Consider the following 17,931-nt stretch of genomic DNA (forward strand, 5'->3'; position numbering starts at 1 on the left):
TTTCGGGTCATCGGGAGGGGTGAAAGGTTGTACCTTATTCTCCAATAGTTCTACCCGTTTTCCCTGTCCTACACTAATTCGAAAACAACAGCCCGAGAAATCCTTCCCGTTTGCTTTCATTTCTATCCCAAATGTTTCATCTAATTGTATCTCATAGGTGCCCCCCCCCCACCAGAATTGCTTCGTGCCATGTGGTTTTCTTTATCGTTAGGTATATTGGGTTACACTTTTTATTGAGACAATCGCGAGCTGGTTGGAAGGGGGTCCGGTGTACTGTGACGAGACCATTATACCAAGTACCATCCCCAAGGCCATCCCCATAGGACTTAAGATGTATCTCTGAGCTGCGGTACTGTCTCTGATTATCTACATCCCCACAATTGACTAAGCTGCATGCATCAGCGTCTATTACTTGTAGATTATCAGACTCAAGAACCGTTAATAATACATATGAAAATGATGTTTGACAAAATCCCAATACTAAGAGGGCTAGCATCATAACTCTAAACGTGCCCTGTATTCTAAAAAAACGTGCTGAAGCACAAAAAGACTTAATATACAATCCTACAGAAATAATCCCGCGCTCGCGTCGCCACTGTGTAATCAGTTACTCAAAGTCTCTTTAGTCTGAGTTTCAGCGGGTCTTGCTTTAATTCGGCTGTCCAGACTTCTTCCTCAACTGGAGATTCCACTGGCCTTTTGATCCGAGTGTAGTGAGTCCAGCCTTTTTCTGCTGTCCTTATTGCTGTTTCGGGAGTCAAAAGAGCCTGATACGGCCTTTCCCAGTCCGGTTGCAATTTAATCCCTGTCCATGATTTTACTAAGGCGCAATCTCCTGGTCGAATCGGATGAACAACGAATTCAAGAGGGGGAGTCTGTGCCAATAAAGCCTGTTTCCTGAGGAAAGTCAAAGAGGAAGACAACCCCAGTATATACTTCTTTAAAAACAAATCTTTAGTTTCTGGGATTGGCAGTGGTCAGAGATTGGAACTTTCCGAGGGCCTGGGACAGTAGGTATTATGGAATAAACCATGGCTTCCTGTGGATTCAGAGCTGCTTCTTTCATTACCTCATCAGCCAGCAATGTAGCTTTCCATTCTTTAATTAACAATGAATTAATGCAGTCATGTTTTAAATTAACCAGGAATCAATATGACAGGTCACTGAGACTGCGTGGAGGGATCCTGCCAATTAATATTGATTCAGGCTAACACAATCGATTTATTGTAAATATTAATTATTAATTATATATTATATAAATATAAAAATCATAATCTGTAATTCAGGGTGGAAACGCAACAAATGACCAAAACATTTTTAAAACAGTAATTGCGCAGTTCTATTTGTTTACCAGTAACTTGTGCTTTCTCATTCTGTTTCTGTAATTGTTTTGCTCGAGCACATTCATTTTTAAGAACCTCAACAGATTTCATAGCACCATTTGCAGTTACTTCAGTCCCAATTTGGTGGCAGTAATTTGTCATGAGCGTAAAACTGATTCTTCATGCCTCTCATTACAAAACTGTTACCATAATCCAATTAACTCTTTCGTTCCCCGTACCTTGGGCTTAAGTTTTAAGGATGACCTTGCTGCCCCTGTATTGACTAGGAAAACTACGTCCTCTTTATAAGCTCCCACCTTTAAATTTATCAAGGGTTCCTGGTGGGTCCCCAGGGGCAGGAACTCCTGACACCTCTATTTTTCATCAAGACTCATAAACGGTACTGTCTTTACTTGCTTTTTCAAATCTGGACACTCTCTCTTAAAGTGACCCATCCTTTCACAGTAATAACATCCCGCCTGTGGGGAGTTCCACTTCGATCCTTGTTCCTGTCCACCAGACCCCTGAACATCTCCTCCCTGACCATTCCGGTTTCTTTCTCCTTTTAGTTTTGTCCTTTTCTTTATTATCTCATCAACCGTGGTTTATCATTATTTTTGCCTTTTGTTTCCACTTCTCATGTTACGTTGCCAGATCAATCGCTGACCCGATTTAACCAACTGAACAGCCTTAGGGCCACCTAATGGCCGTTCTTCATCACCCAATGTTTTATTTAGACCTTGAAAATTTTTTTTAAAGAAATATTGCAATCTTTCATCTTCCCCATAACTTCAAATACCAATTCATCAATTCATGCTTGACTAACTTTAAAGCCTGTTCCTAACTTGTAAATATATTTATATATTTACATTCGTTTATTCAGTATTCAATATTTAAAATGTAAAATGCATACAGTTCCCAACTTTGAAATCCACTATAATTACCCAGTTTTAGTCCCTTAATTTAAATCCAAAATTAGTTTTCTTAAGTAGTCCTGACCAATCATTGCTCAATTGCAATGCTATAGGTCGTGAAATAATCAGAGCTGCCTTAAAAGAATTTGTCTATTCAAGTTAAAAAAAACTTCTAATGCATGAACAATGGCCGAATCCAAGGTCACAGATATTAACCATAGGATTTTGTTTTTACTACAATCTAATGTTGAACTGAAACTTCAACTGTCCTCCATAAATCGCTTTTATGTAAGGATAAAAAAGATTAGTTAGAAACTGATAGTAAGGCAGTCATGACCTGTAAAAAGAACAGGAGTTATCATTTTTTTCCATAATCACTATAGAATCCTTAACCTTAAGTTTTCATAATAAAAATCAGATTCAAAACAGTCCTGGAACTCAAGCTTCAGGGAATAAAGTGCAAACATTCAATCACCAACAAACAAACGTGCATTCAAACCAAATCACAAAGGGTTAAACTTTCTACTGGCTGTACAGCTCTTTTCGTTCTCTCTCTCTCACACACCATATCTCATAGACACTTTCTGAGCTTCTCGCAACAATACCTCTGGGTGCTCCTCACTTCAGCCCTCTATCTTTTGAATATTTTTCTGGATGTCTGGCCATGATTTAGTTACAAAGTGTACCCTCAGTAGCCTTTCAGCCACTAGCCCTTCCGACTTGAAGCATAATCTGATTCCTCCTGACTGTAAGGCTGTTTTTCATTGACATGTAAATTCAAGTATTTACAAACCCAGTCTTCGTCCGATCCATACTTTGGCCAGAAGACGGCGGGATGAAGAATGGATTCCTTAGTTCATACAAAGCAACAATATTTAATTATCTTTTTCCCTTGTACAAGTATTATTGTTCCAATTCCACAACATCCTGCCCAACGGACTTTCTGGAGGTATGTTGTAAGGGACCCCACTTCCATTTCCATTGCCTTTATCTTCTTTTGTTCTCCCAGAGGCTTTTTCCTTACCCACGGCATAACCCATATTGAGTTCCTTCGTTAGTCCCTTATTAACCACTAAAACTCAATCCTGGCCACCAAGGCAGTACTTAAAAGTCAATTTTCTTACCCTGGGTCTGTACACAGAGTTGCCTGGCCCCTTTTCGCCATATCATCTATCAACGTCCTTTCACTGTCTGATTCAGATGTCTCTCTTGTGGGACTCATACCAGTCGCCCAAGGGAACAGACCAAACCGGGACACGAGACCGCTCCTCAATTGGGAACGGGACGCGTCTTCCCAGTGTCCATCCACTCCCCCTGGCGATGGAAGAACATCCCGGACAGCCCCCAATTGTGAGAAACAAAGCTCACTCACTTCAATAGTTTCAGTCCGAGACAAGATCTGAATCAGTAGTGTCATTTGTTTTACCCTTGCAAGAGGGTGCGATGCCTACTGTCTACAAGGCAGGGACACACACACTAAATTCAATGAATACATAATATTCATGTAATTTGGTTCCTATTTTTTATCCCATTGCTCCTCCCCGTTTATATCTTCCACTTCTCTAAGACCGGCACCCATTACTCCTGTTTATCTCTTGCCTTATCCGGCCTTGTCTGTGACAAAATGCTTATTTCTGGCCTCACAAGGCTGTTTGACCACATCCTGCTGTGGCCCATTGTTAGGTATTATCTATTTCCCCCCATCTGTGCTTTCCCCAACCAGACTGATCCTTATGACCTTCTAATTGGGGTTTGTTCCTGTGTTTCTGTAAAAGTGGGAAACAGATGCTTATAACCACTGCTTGTGCAAGCATATCTGGCTTAACCTACATCCTCACAGCACCTTATCTATTTGTCTGTAATATCCACCATTGTTTTGCAGTCACGTTTCATTCTTGCATATAATTTTAGCTAATACAAAAACAATTATGTATTTCCTCCACATAGTTTACATTCTTGTTGACTCAGCTTTTAGTTGAAACGATTACACACTGGTGTGAGGTCATTTACCTTGTATAAATAATTATATTTTCAGAAGTAACACTACTTTACCTATATCCCACACCGGGGATCCACGCACAGCTTGATGCAGCCACACACAAATGTGGCCATCAGGGTGAGGGTGGCATTGGGTGTATTTTTCCCCCCGTTGCCCAGATCTTTGTACATCGAGTCCCTTCGGACCCGGTCCATCTTTGACCTCCACATAAACTGGAAGATGGCCCAGGTGACTGCAGCGGCACAGGTTCTGGGAATAGGCCAGACTTGTGCCACGTATAATAGCAATGACAGTGCCTCACACCTGATGACCAGGTTTCTTCCCGTGATGGAGAGCGACCATAGCTTCCATCTGCCCAGTTTTTGCCTCACTTGGCTTATACGCTCCTCCCAAGACTTGGCGCAAGCCCCAGCTCCCCTCCCCCCCCCCCCCAACCAAATACCCAGCACCTTCAGGTGGTTGGTCATGACGGTGAAAGGGATCGAGGATTGGTCGGCGCAATTCCTGAAAAGCATGGCCTCGCTCTTGCCTTGGTTTACCTTGGTCCCCGAGGCCCGTTCGAACTGGTCACAATGCACATGAGTCTGTGTACGGACAGCTGATCCGAGCAGAAAACGGCGACGTCATCTTGGGATTCCCTGAAAGTGAAGGACCAGTTGACGTTGTTAGAGCGACTTCAAGACTGCTCCAGTGATCAGCTGTAACAGTTGATGGAACTCACAGAAAAACTAAAGCCCCACCCATTCCCTCTGTGTGCAGCCTTGGAGGAACAAAGGGATGGTTGCTCCCTGCTAGTGGGGGGGTGGGCGGTAAAGAAACTGATTGTCTCCGAGAGACTGGGACTGAATTGACTTGCCTCACTGTGACTGAAGCACCTCAATTGCCTTTGGATGGAGAGTTGAGAACGGCCATTGGCACTGGCAGGGACAGACTCCGCATGTCAAAGACTGTCCCCATTCCGGTCAGACTGGGCCCCTTTGAAAGTGCCATCCTCTTGTGGGTCAGCCTAGTCCAACAGGCATTCTTAGGAATGGGCATCCTTCCCCGGGTGAACTCATCCATTCATTTTAACGCCGGCCAAGTCAGCTGGTCCTTCCGACAATGTACCTTGGAGAATAGCACAGCCCCCACCTGATCCGGGCTAAATCCCAGTGACCTTCACAGGGGTCACCCCTCCCTTGCACCAAGCAATTCCCCATCAGTCTGGACTCTCTCGCGGGCCTTCTTCCCATCCTCCCGTGGTTAGAACAGCAGGGGATCCTTGTCAACTCCACAGCTCGTCTAGCAGTCCTGTTTGACCCCTTCGGAAACCCAATGGCTCCTGGCGACTGACGGTTGACTATCGGAAAGCTTGGGATTTGCAGGGGCAGAGGAGATGACGTGGGGTATGCAGTGAGAGAAGGACTCACTGAAATCCTTGTAGACGGAGGAAGAGAACATCTTCAAGGAAGGCATCCTTGCAAGAGGATTCGCAGTGGGAGCAGAGGGATTCCTGAAGAAGCGCTCAGGGCCGAAACGTTGACTCTCCTGCTCCTTGGATGCTGCCTGACCTGCTGCGCTTTTCCAGCAACACACTTTCAGCTCGTATCGGAAAGCTCAACAATGCACCAATCAAAAAGCTCCACTTGTGATTGACTCCTCCTCCATTGTTAATGAACTCTTGCTGTAAGTTTTCTCCATCATCGATTGCTTTTGGTCGGTTCCCCTCGCCCCTGAGGTCCAGCCCTGGTTAACCTTCACTATTCAGTGACAGTAATCCACCTGGACACACCTGCCGCAGGGTTTCACGGCATTCTGACTGAGTTTCACATGACTCTACAGCAAGGTCTGTGGGAGCTCCCCACTGTGGCCTCTAGGTTACCCAATATGTTGGTGACATCCTGGTAGCTTCCCCCATACAAACAGGATCGCCACCCCCTCTTTGACCAGTTACATTCTCACGGTCACAAAGCCAACTTGTACAGGGTGAGGTCATCGACCTGGGACAGAAAATCTCCTCAGGCAAACTTGAAGTTATTCAGGATACAACAGCTACCATTCCCTCTGTGAAAGAACCCCACCACCATTCAGGGGCTATGATCCTTTTTGGGCCTTTGTAAATTCAATAGATCTTGGATTGACAGTTACTGTCCACTCCTGCAGCGTCTCACTGAGCTCCTTAAAGGTCCTAAAAACTCGTGGGACTCTGTTATTTTCTCCCATGAACAGCGTTCTATGTTCAAGGCCCTTAAGTCTGTCGGTGTTGTGTCCCAGCTTTGGGTATCCCGGATAATCGTTGCCCCTTTATTTTCCAAGAAGTGGCTACATGAAGGCCATTCTAACCCAGGAGCACGGCAATGTTCAGCGTCCCATCTGATACTACTCCGCTTTCCTGGATCCTGCAGCTCTGGGTTGGGGAAGTTGTTTATGGGCTATGGAAGGTACTTGTCAGACTGTTCGAGCTCCCACTCCCACTGTCCTTGGCCAGACATTAATTGTCAAATGCCCCCACATTGTTGTCCTTGTTTTTTTTTCTCAGAGATGTCGTGAAAGTCACAGACTCTGAAAAGTCTAAGTTGAAGGGTTTTAGGTCAGTTTGATTACACCTAATAACTACCTTCGGCAATAATCGCAGTTGTTTTTAAACAATTATAGTTAGAGTCATAGAATCATACAGATGTACAGCACGGAAACAGACCCTTTGGTCCAACCCATCCACGCCGACCAGATATCCCAACCCAATCGAGTCTCACCTGCCAGCACCTGGCCTATATCCCTTCCGATTCATATACCCATCCAAATGCCTCTTAAATGTTGCAATTGTACCAGCCTCCACCACTTCCTCTGGCAGCTCTTTCCATACTCATACCACCCTCTGTGTAAAAAAGAAGCCCCTTAGGTCTATTTTATATCTTTCCCCTCTCACCCTAAACCTATGCCCTCTAATTCTGGACTCCCCCACCCCAGGGAAAAGACTTTGTCTAGTTATCCAACTCAGCCCCTCATAATTTTGTAAACCTCTATAAGGTCACCCCTCAGCCTCCGATGCTCCAGCGAAAACAGTCCCGGCCTGTTCAGCGTCTCCCTGTAGCTCAGATCCTCCAACCTTGGCAACATTCTTGTAAATCTTTTCTGAACCCTTTCAAATTTCACAACATCTTTCCGACAGGAAGGAGACCAGAATTGCACACAATATTCCAACATTGGGAGGTCCAGCCGTAACATGACCTCCCAATCCTTTACTCAATGTTCTGTCTAATAAAGGACCAAATGCCTTCTTCACTATCCTATCTACCTTCGACTCCACTTTCAAGGAGCTATGAACCTGCACTCCAAGGTCTCTAAGTTCAGCAACACTCCCTAGGACCTTAGTTGTGACAGAATCAAAGGGATTCTGGGATTCGAGATTATAGATCTCTTCACTAACCCAGTCACAGGGCTTTTTATTTACTCATTCATAAATCCCCACTTCAACACGGTCTCATTCATTTATTCATAAAACTGTGGTTCGATGGTATGTTTTACTATCACCAGACGGACCAAATTAAAACAACACATTCCTGCAGTTATGGGGTTCAGCAGGAACCCACAGGGCAGGGAAGAAGAAAGGGGAGAATTAATTGAATCAGGGAAAAATTCATTAGATCAGAATCAAAGTTTCCAGTGGCAACAATATTGAAAAAAAGAGATCTAAAGGGAACAGGACGGCGTCCCCGTCCAACATGGTAAAATCCCTTGAGAGCACAGCAGGCGGAAACTGCAGTGTTTACACGTGGTCTGAAAGCACGTGGTCTAAAACCAACACCAGGCTATAGTCCAACCGGTTTATTTGGAAGGAACTTGTTGGACTATAACTTCGTGTTGTGTGATTGTTAACTTTGCCCAGCCCACTCCAACACCGACACCTCCACGGAAAAGCCCTTGCGCGCACAGCAGGAGGCAACCTCAGAGTGTTTCCATTTGTTCTAAACCATTGAACTGAACAGATAATTCTCAGACACCTGACTGAATGGGTCAGCTTCTTGTACTCCACAGATAAAACAAACAAAACCAATTTCAATGAATTGCTCACTGCATCCTGTAAATGTTAGACACATTAATGATCCGTTAACTGTATCTTGTAAACATTAAACCTGTTAATGTATTGGCACTTGTATCCTGAAAATGTTGATCATATTAATGAGCTACTTGTTATGAAATGGTATAACACAGCCAGTTCCATTGAATACTGTAGTTTTAGCTCAGAAACTTGTAACAGCAAGTTCACCGAATAAAGAGAATTGAAAGCCATTTAACCATCTCTGTCCCTCAATCCTGTTCATGGTCTAACTAAAGAACCTCAACACTGTGGATATATTCTTAAATATGCACTGTACATCCTGTAAAGAAACCATGCATTTGTAAGAGTTTCCCTGTCACCATTGCATTCCATCTGATGAGACCATCGCCAACACCATGATGTGTAAAATCTCTCTCTTGTATGTTAGCTGAAGATCCGTTACCATTGCTGGATGTTCAATTACTTCAATTACTACTTCCTGAAGAAGGGCTTATGCCCGAAACGTCGAATCTCCTGTTCCTTGGATGCTGCCTGACCTGCTGCGCTTTTCCAGCAACACATTTTCAGCTCTGATCTCCAGCATCTGCAGACCTCACTTTCTCAATTGCTGCATTACCCAACCTTCTGTATTCACCCTTGTTCCCCCCTCAAACAGTGCTCTGGTCCATCCCCACTGCAGTTGGCGTCCCTGTCATCGCCTGTGATTTCCACGACTCCAAATTAACCCACCTTCAAACTTTAAAGGGACATTTCACTCCATGGCAGCTGGATCATGATCCCACCACCGCATTGCTTGTTTTCTTATCCTTGCACCTTTACATCTGAGCATGTGCACACTCAACGCTTCCAGAATGTGACAATGCTGTGGCTCTAAGAGTTATTTTCCCCTGAAGTCTTTTGAAGAGAGGTTTTAAGGCAGGTTCTTAAGCCAGAGCCACTGGAGTAAACAGCTTAGGAGGGTGTTTGTTAAAGCTAACAACAGAAGCGATCTGACTGTGTGTGGCCCAGCTCTCACAGATCAAGGATTTTTCGTTAACTTTTTAGTTGATGTTGGGGGCTTGAAGAAGTGGAAGCTATTTTTCTCTCTCTCAATTACAGCCAAAAGCTGGGGGTTCACTTCCGAGGTTGCTGGATTGCATGAGAGACATAATCTTTATTTTTCTGAATTTGTCTTTTGCCAAGGGTGTGTTTATGGGATGTTCCTTTATTGGAACAGTCAATTAGTAATGGTTACTGTATCTATTACTCTGTTAAGTTTTCCAGTCGAGTTAAGTTATTCCAATTCCTTCTTTCTTCAGTTGAATTTTAACTATAGTGGATTAATATATTGTATATTCCTTCACATATGGTCGCTGGATCGACCAATTGCATGGGGAAGGCAATATCTACATTTACCATTAAAAATAAGAAAAACGTTAGGGTCGAAACTGTCTTCTGAATATTTCAGGGGGGTTCGTCTGATCCAAAACAAACAAGAAGTTTGTGGTTTGATGTACTATTGTAACATTTGTATGAATGCTAAAATGATTTTTAAAATCCTAAATCTTGTGCTGATGTCAGGCAAATGTTTTAAAGTGAGCATCCTGGTCTGTTTATTGGGTGGATAAACCAGATTAGAAAGCCAGATTTCATCATTTGTTCCCTTTGATCTTCAAATTATGGATGCTTATTATTCAACCATTGCATTACAATATAAAGCCATAGGGAGAATTTCCTCACAGTCCATGACAGTATGACTCTTGAACTGATGAAGTCATTATTTCATTGGAAATACAAATGGTTGCAGGAAGGTCAGAAAAAAAGAGCATTAGATTGGATTACTTACAGTGTGGAAACAGGCCCTTCGGCCCAACAAGTCCACACCGACCCGCCAAAGCGCAACCCACCCATACCCCTAACCTAACACTACGGGCAATTTAGCATGGCCAATTCACCTAACCTGCACATCTTTGGACTGTGGGAGGAAACCAGAGGACAAGGAGGAAACCCACGCAGACACAGGGAGAATGTGCAAACTCCACACAGTCTGTCACCTGAGTCGGGAATTGAACCTGGGTCTCAGGCGCTGCGAGGCAGCAGTGCTAACCACTGTGCCACCGTGCCACCCACAAAAGCAGGAGTTGATCATATGGTTTGAAAGGCCCACCCCACCATTCAACACAATCATTGGCCTCAAATCTTCTTCTCTTCCCTCCCTCCACTGCCACAGCTTATTAGTCATAAATGTTGAACTCCAGCTTTACAGTAAAGTCAATTTTGTTGTTTTCAAGAATGCATTTAACTGTATTTGGGTTGAGACTGGACAAGTCAAATTCACAGAATTGTCACAGTGCAGAAGAATACCATTCGACCCATCATGTTTGTGCAGCTCTCCAAATGAACATCATGACAGTGCCATCCCCTTGCCCTTTCACTGTAACCCTGCACAACATTTTCAATCAATCAGATATCCTGTCGAATGTCTCAAATGGATCTGCCTCCAGCAAACTTCCAGGCAGGTCAAAATAAGTCTGGAAATACTATTCAATAAGATCAAGATACATTAGATTGCTACTACTTTAATTCCTTACTGTTGAAAGGTCAAACTGTTAGAACTAAAAACATTTTTGAATATCTTTAATAACTATATATTGCATTGCAGCTACATCATTTAAGAAATAGCTTGTTCAATATTATAATTCTCAACATCTAGGCTTTGTCAACACCTAGGATTTAATCTCATACATTCAATGAACAAAAACATCAGTACTGGAGTTTGAAATGAGTCAAAAAGCATGGCACTGGAAAAACACAGCAGGTCAGGCCGAATTCGAGGAGCAGGAGAGCCGATGTTTCAGGCATAAGCCTGGAATTCATGATGAAGAGCTTGTGCCCAAAACATCGACTGTCCTGCTCCTCGGATGCTGTCTGACCTGCAGTGTTTTTTTCAGTGCCACACTTTTGACTCTGATTTCCAACATCTGCAGTCCTCACTTCCTCTGAGTTTGAAATGGGTGCCTGGCATAGTTGCAAGATTAAAGATGCTACTGCTGCAAAGTTGGGTGAGTACTTGTGAATTGGGAGATGGGAAGTTTGAACTTGGTGGTTGTAAAATGCCGGGGGGTGGTGTTGGGGAAGCGTTGCATGGTCCCTTTAAAAGATCATGTACTTTTATCTGCGCTTAGAAATTTAAAATGGATGTCTGTGAACAACAGCTTGAAAGTTTGCAGATACATAGAGAGCACCCGGACTGAAACATTTGTATGAAAAGGCTGTACAGTTCACAGACCAAACAGCAGCTTTTTTTAAAACTAAGACAACAGGCTTTTGAATTTCGTCAATAAATTTGAATAAGGTACTTAGTTTTCAAAAACCCATTAAATTTAAACCTGATAGTTTTGACAACATAAGACTAATCTTATTGAAGAAGTATTGATTTGTTATCAAGGGTATAACAAAAAGGGAGCAGTTGGACAAAGATCCCAGAGCAAGCTGCTATCCACCACAGCTAACGGCCCTCAGCACTTAACAGAGAATCATTGGCTCTCACAGCTTCCTCTATGTCTTAGAGAAAGCACCAACCAGATAAACACAATACCATGACACAACTAGTCAATACTCCTGACAGAAGAATTGATGGAAAAGGTACAGAACATTCCAAAGACACATAACCTGGCTGTAGTGCCTGACAAAGGGCTTTTGTCGATTTTCGCTGCTCGTTGGATGCTGCCTGAACTGCTGTGCTCTTCCAGCACCACTGATCCAGAATCTGGTTTCCAGCATCTGCAGTCATTGTTTTTACCTTGTAGTTTTGATAGACCTAATTCTATTTCAGTGAGCCTGACATCGGTGATGGGCAAGTTGTTAGAGGGAATCCTGAGGGACAGAATGTACATGTATTTGGAAAGGCAAGGATTGATTAGGGATAGTCAACATAGCTTTGTGCATGGGAAATCATGTCTCACAAACTTGATTGGGTTTTTGAGGAAGTAACAAAGAGGGTTGATGAGGGCAGAGCAGTAGATGTGATCTATATGGAATTCAGTAAGGCGTTCGACAAGGTTCTCCATAGGAGACTGATTCGCAAGATTAGATCTCACGGAATACAAGGAGAACTGGCCATTTGAATACAGAACTGACTCAAAGGTAGAAGACAGAGGGTGGTGGTGGAGAGTTGTTTTTCAGACTAGAAGCCTGTGCCCAGTGGAGTGCCACAAGGATTGGTGCTGGGTCCTCTACTTTTTGTCATTTACATAAATAATTTGGATACGAGCATAAGAGGTACAGTTAGTAAGTTTGCAGATGACACCAAAATTGGAGGTGTAGTGGACAGCGAAGAGGGTTACCTCAGATTACAACAGGATCTTGACCAGATGGGCCAATGGGCTGAGAAGTGGCAGATGGAGTTTAATTCAGATAAATGCGAGGTGCTGCATTTTGGGAAAGCAAATCTTAGCAGGACTTATACACTTAATGTTAAGGTCCTAGGGAGTGTTGCTGAACAAAGAGACCTTGGAGTGCAGGTTCAAAGCTCCTTGAAAGTGGAGTCGCAGGTAGATAGGATAATGAAGAAGGTGTTTGGCATGCTTTCCTTTATTGGTCAGAGTATTGAGTGCAGGAGATGGGCGGTCATGTTGCAGCTGAACAGGACATTGGTTAGGCCACTGTTGGAATATTGCATGCAATTCTGGTCTCCTTCCTATTGGAAAAATGTTGTGAAACTTGAAAGGGTTCAGAAAAGATTTACAAGGATGTTGCCAGGGTTGGAGGATTTGAGCTATGGGGAGAGGCTCAACAGGCTAGGGCTCTTTTCCCTGGAGCATAGGAGGCTGAGGGGTGACCTTATAGAGGTTTATAAATTATGAGGGGCATGGATAGGATAAATAGGCAAAGTCTTTTACCTGGGGTCAGGGAGTCCAGAACTAGAGGGCATAGGTTTAGGGTGAGAGGGGAAAGACATAAAAGAGACCTAAGGGGCAACTGTTTCACACAGAGGGTGGTACATGTATGGAATGAGCTGCCAGAGGAAGTGGTGGAGGCTGGTACAATTGCAACATTTAAGAGACATATGTATGCGTATATGAATAGGAAGGGTTTGGAGGGATATGGGCCGGGTGCTGGCAGGTGGGACTAGATTGGGTTGGGATATCTGGTCGGCATGGACAGGTTAGACCAAAGGGTCTGTTTCCGTGCTGAACATCTCTATGACTCTCTGACTCTAAGTGGGACCTGTACATATTGGAACAGTATACCATTAGAATTTTGGTTTACTCGGGAACAGTTAGTAGCTGGAAAGGATTTATTCTGTTTGTTAGTAGTTTGGTTAATTTGTTCACTGTTAGAGTTTGATACATAAACCATTTCTTGTGGTTTTAAATTGAGTGTCAGGGGTCTATTGTATTTAACAACCAGAAGTTGCCGAAAGCAGGTTACACCACTTTTCTCACCCGTTTTACAGATTATGCGGCGATGTGCTCTTCGTTGGGTATTCTGGTTTATTTCTCAGAGGGATGTCCATCTCCACTTTATAACCTTACAGATAATTCCACCATTCAAATGAAAGCATCATACATTAGGTATCTAACCCACTATAAATTTTTCACAAAAAACAGATTAATTACATATTGTGATACATATTCAGGAATATAAAATCAAGGAAAGTTCTCTCCACCCACCCATACACCCCCAAAGGAATTGCTGGAGAAACCTAACACGTCTGGCAGCATCTGTGGGAAGAAAGCAGAGTTAAAGTTTTGAGAGAAGTCTTTTCATGAAGAGTCACCAGACTATGTATTGTTCTTTGTTCTTTGAGTTCCTCAGGGTTGTGTCCTAAGCCAACCATCTTCAACTGCTGCTTCAATGACCTCTCCATCATAAGGTCAGAAATAACGCTACTTGCCAACGATTCTACAATGTTCATTTGTGACTCCTCAGATGCTGAAGCAGCCCATGTTCAAATGCAACAAGATCTGTACAAGGTCCAGGGCAGACAAGTGGCAAGCAACATTCGAGCTCTAATAAAAGACATTCTAATCATCACGCCATGATATTGAATGATGTTACCTTCAACTGAATGACCCACTATTGACATCTTGGGGGGTGACCATTGACCAGAAACTCAATTATGCTCTCCACAAATAATGTAATGATGACAAGAGCCGGTCAGAGGCTAGGAATACTGTGGCAAGTAATTCACCTCCTGTCTCCCAAGGTCCATCCACTATCTGCAAGGCACAAGTCAGGAATGTGATGGAATACTCCCCACTTGCTTGGATGGGTACAGCTCACACAACACCCAAGAAGCTTGACACCATTCAGGACAAGTTAACTCACTTGATTGGCCCATATTCACAAGTATCCATTCCTTCCACCACCAATGCTCAGTACAGCATTGTGCACTATCTGCAAGATTCATTGTAGAAATTCACCAAAGATCCTTAGACAGAACCTTACAAACAGATGCATGTAGAAGCTCAAGAGCAGTAGATACATGGGAACACCACCATTTGATAGTTCCCCTCCAAGTCACTCACCATCCTAACGTGGAAACATATCGCCGCTCCTTCACTATTGCTGGGTCAAAATCCTGGAATTCCCTCCCGAACTACATTGTGGATCAACCTACAGCACACAGATTTCAGCGGTTCAAGAATGTAGCTCACCACCCCTTCCTCAAGGGCAACTAGGGACGGGCAATAAATGCTGGCCCAGAGGGTGACACCCACAACCAACCAATGAATTAAAAAAATCTCTGAGCCACCCCTTTCAAGACGTCTGAAGGACACTGCTAACTTATGAGAAAATAATAATGCTTTTATTCAATAAACATACTTGTTCTTTTAGATACCTTCAACCCCAATCACCGACAAGAACAAGGGCAGCAGATGCATAAGGGCACCACCTCTTGCCGTTTCCTTTTTAAGTTGCACACCATCCTGATTTGGAACTATATCACCATTCCTTCACTGCCATTAGGTCACAATCCTGGCATTCTTGGCCAGCAGCACTTTCTATATCCTGACAACCTAAGGATTGAGCAGTTCAAGAAGCCAATCAGGGATGGACAATAAACGCTGGCTTCGCCAACAACACACACATTCCATCGACAAATAACAAAGAAAATGCAGCAGTGAGTTGGTCATGGCTCAGTGGTGGCAGAAAGCCTTCTGAGCCAATACTTTGAGATTGATCCTCAACTGGTCTTTACCAGGCAGCAAGTAGACATTCCAGTCTCTGAGCGCTGGGCTGGCCTCCTGTGGGGTGTGCATGTCCAATGGGAATGGAGTGACCCTGGTGGGCGGGCCATGCCTTTTTTGTGTTGAAGTGTTTATATATGGTGCTCATGTGTAGCTGCCAAACTGAGAGGCACAAGTCAGTGGAACTGCAATAAGCAATAAAAAGCATGAAATGTTCATTTAAAAAAGAATCCATATTGTTTGCTGTGTAAAATTAAATCCTGGTGTGTCTTTGGCTGAATCAAGTCCCAAATACGTTATGCTTGGCCAAGCACCACTCAGGCTCCAGCCTCTAATCACAGGGTGGGTGAAGGATACTCTATTCATTCCATTGAAACACTAATTGTGAATATTCACATGTTCAAGCATTTATTAGCAGAAGCAGTGAGTTACATTCTGGTTGTTGAAAATCACTGTGTGGGATCAGGATTTGGCACACTCTTTTTTGAGATAGCGATCAGATGGTTACAGATTGAGACATTTCTGAAACCACAAATTGTTCATCATACCTTAACCATGAGGTGTAAGAGAATATCTGTTTCTCACATCTGCTTGTAAGAAGTTTCCCATATTCTAACCACAAGGCCGAGGACAATGACCTGTTTGTGACATATGCTCATGTCTACTTCGAACCACAGCGGCAAGTTTCATTTCCCTGAACATTTGCAAATTTAACCCTTGATATGCTGTAATGTAATCAGACAATTTGCAAGATACTCCACAGTTGGCATCCTCGCTGTGGCTCCATGGTTATCACTGCAGCCTCAGCACCAGGGATTCAGGTTTGATTCCAGCCCCGGGTTTTTGTCTGTGTGGAGTTTGTACATTCTCCCCATGTCTGCGTGGGTTTCTTCTGGGTGCTCTGGATTCCTCCCACAGTCCAAAAATGTGCACGTTAGGTGGATTGGCAATGCTGTACTGCCCCATAGATGTGTAGGTTAGGTGCGTTAGCCGTGCAAAATGTAGGGTTAAAGCGAAAGAGTGGGGAGATGGGGTTGGGTAGGATGCCCTTTGCAGGGTTAGTGTGGACTTGTTGGTCTTTTTGAAGCAGAGAGCGGCAGGAACTGGGCGGAAGTGAAGTCGGAGCAGAGAGGCTGTTGGGAAGATGGGCGAGTGTTATTTAAGTAGGTCAAGTGAGATAGGGATTGATAGGAAGGGTGAGGGGAGTAACAAATTAAAAATATTATATATGAATGCATGAATCATTAGAAATAAGGTGGATGAGCTTGAGGCTCATTTGGAAATTGGCAGTTATAATGTTGCGGGGATAACTGAGACATGGCTTCAAGTGGACAGAGCCTGGGAAATGAATATTCAACGCTATACGTGCTATTGTAAGGACAGACTGACTGGCAGAGGAGGTGGGGTGGCCCTGTTGGTAAGGAATGATACTCAGTCCCTTGCGCAGGGGGACCTAGAATCAGGGGATGTAGAGTCAGTATGGATAGAGCTGGGAAATTCTAAGGGTAGAAAGACCCTAATGGGAGTTATCTACAGGCACCCAAATAGTAGCCTGGATGTAATGTGTAAGTTGAATAAGGAGCTGAAATTGGCCTGTCGCAAAGATACTACTACAGTTGTTATGGGGGATTTCAACATGCAAGTCGACTGGGAGAATCAGGATGGTACTGGACCCCAAGAAAGGGAGTTTGTGGAGTGCCTCCAAGGTGGATTCTTAGAACAGCTTGTGCTGGAACCTACCAGGCTGAAGGCAATTCTGGATCAGGTGTTGTGCAACAAACTGGATTTGATCAGGGACCTCGAAGTAAAGGAGCCATTAGGAGGTTGTGACCACAATACAATAAGCTTTAATCTGCAGTTTGAAAGGGATAGGGTAGAATCAGAAGTGACAATATTCCAGTTGAATAAGGGGAAAAATGGAGCTATGAAGGAGGAGCTGGCCAAAGTTCAATGGTGCAATACCCTAGCAGGGATGACAGTGGAACAACAATGGCAGGTATTTCTGGGTATAATGCAGAAGATGCAGGATCAGTTCATTCCAAAAAGGAAGAAAGAACCTAAGGGGAAGCAGGGGTGGCTGTGCCTAACGAGAGAAGTTAAGGATCATACAAAGACAAAAGGGAATAAGTATAACATAGCAAAGATGAGTGGGAAATTGGAGGACTGGGAAACTTTTAAAGAACAACACTGAAAAGGAAATATGCAAAGAAAAAAATAAGGTACGAAGGTAAACTGGCCAAAAATATAAAGGAGGATAGTAAAGGCTTTTTTATGTATGTGAAAGGGAAAAAAATGGTTAAGACTAAAATTGGGCCCTTGAAGACAGAAACAGGGGACTATTTTACAGGGAACAAAGAAATGGCAGAAGAGTTGAATTGGTACTTTAGATCTGTGTTCACTGGGGAAGACACAAGCAATCTCCCAGATGTAATAGTGGCTGAAGGACCTGAACTGAAGGGAATTTATATTAGGCAGGAAATGG

This window comes from Hemiscyllium ocellatum, chromosome 9, assembly GCF_020745735.1.
Source record: "Hemiscyllium ocellatum isolate sHemOce1 chromosome 9, sHemOce1.pat.X.cur, whole genome shotgun sequence".
Taxonomy (NCBI): Eukaryota; Metazoa; Chordata; class Chondrichthyes; order Orectolobiformes; family Hemiscylliidae; genus Hemiscyllium; species Hemiscyllium ocellatum.